Source organism: Oryctolagus cuniculus, chromosome 6, assembly GCF_051225735.1.
Source record: "Oryctolagus cuniculus isolate XC-2025 breed Fujian yellow rabbit chromosome 6, ASM5122573v1, whole genome shotgun sequence".
NCBI classification, from domain to species: domain Eukaryota; kingdom Metazoa; phylum Chordata; class Mammalia; order Lagomorpha; family Leporidae; genus Oryctolagus; species Oryctolagus cuniculus.
Genome location: NC_142872.1, coordinates 17,957,434 through 17,959,162, shown reverse-complemented (window position 1 = coordinate 17,959,162; position 1,729 = coordinate 17,957,434).

Sequence of the window (1,729 nt, the reverse complement as noted above, 5' to 3'; positions counted from 1 at the left end):
GCCTCCAAGATGGCTGCCTGCGACGCAAGGCCCTGCGCCTGCCACGTCGCCGGCCCCGCCCCGCCCCGCGCATTGTCCGACCCGCCCCGTCCTTTCCCACGCCCCGCCCCGCCCCGCCCCGCCCCATCCTGGGAATCGTCGTCCCCGCCTGCCCTACGCCCCGCCCCATCTTGGCCCACGCCCCGCCCCACACAGCGCCCCACTCCGCCCCTAGATTCGCCACGCCTCCACCCCGCCTCTCCCTCGCCCCTCCCCGCCCCGCCCCACACAGCACCAAGCCACGCCCATTCACCCGCCGGGAGTCCGGCCACGCCCGGGTTTGATCTTCCCGAGCGTTTGGGTCCAAAGATCCCGACTTGGGCGGCCCGCTTCCTCTACAAGCACTCTTTGCTTCTCCCTGCGCAGCCCCCGCGCGGAGGACAGCCTCGCTGCCGGGTGTGCTCGCTTGTCCGCGGCAAGCGGCTGAGGCGGACGCCGCCACCCAGCCCAGTGCCCAGTGCCCACTCCGGGCAGGACCTGGCTGCACACGGGGGCACTCCTCTGTGTCTCCGAAGACCCGCAGGACGTCTGCAGGGGGAGAGCGCGGGCACCAGAGTGGCAGCTGCTCTATTAACTTTTTCCCTTCAACAACATATATCGCACGTTCTTTTGTTGTCTTCTTTATTTATTTGAGAGAGCAACAGAGATCTCTCATCCACTGGTTCAGTTCCCAAATGCCCACAACAGCCGGTCTCTCACACGAGTGACAGGGAACCAAGTACTTGAGCCGACACCTGCTGCCTCCCAGGGTGCATATTAGCAGGAAGCTGGAATCAGAGCTGCACCAGGACTGGAACCCAGGTTTTCCAACATGGGATCCGGGCATGCCAAGAGATGTCTTTACTGATGAGCCAAACATTCACCCTAAATTCTTTGATGACAAAGATTATCGACTCCTTTATATGTCCTATCTAAGAGAGCACTTGCAATAATTGGTGTTCAGTAATGCACAATTTAATAACCGACGAATGGAATGCAGTGCGGAAAACAGAGAGTTTGAATCCTGAAGTCCTGATTCAGGTCCAAGACCGCCCTAATGTCAGTTGTGCAGTTACCTAGCCTTGTACAGGTCACATGGTCTCCATATTTCCACCTGTAGAATGGGAGGATTATCCACCATCCTTAACTTGGGTAATAGAGTCAAATAAAGTAAAGCATATGAAAGCACTTTTTAAACTGCTGAGCGTTAAATATATGAAAAATTGTTAGCATTCCTGTTCCCAAATTTCCTGCAAGAATCCACCCAACGATTTGACTTTAAATCTTTCTTGAACTTGACCACTGTTGCCGTTCTGAAACACTTCACTGGACACTACACACTATTTAACGATGCCTTAACTTCAGACCTTGTTCTGCAACTCTCATGGGTTGTCTGCTCTCTGTGGCGGTGGTTCTTAACGCATGCACTGAGAATGTGTGTAGGCGGCCTTCTGGGTTACCCTACAGAAAGTGGGATTTGGGGTGGTGCTCAAGTAGATACCATCTCCATTCTCTTTGGTTCACACCCTTAATAGCGATAAGTTACGCTGATTTCTTCATGCACCCTACAGATATTCATTAGTGGCTGCGATGTGCTGAGCACTGCGACTGGAAACGCAGCTGTGAACAGGACCGACAAGGTCTGCTCCTTTTATTAGGAGAGAGAGGCTAATGGAGAAGAAAACAAACAGAGTAATTACGTTCTGTGATG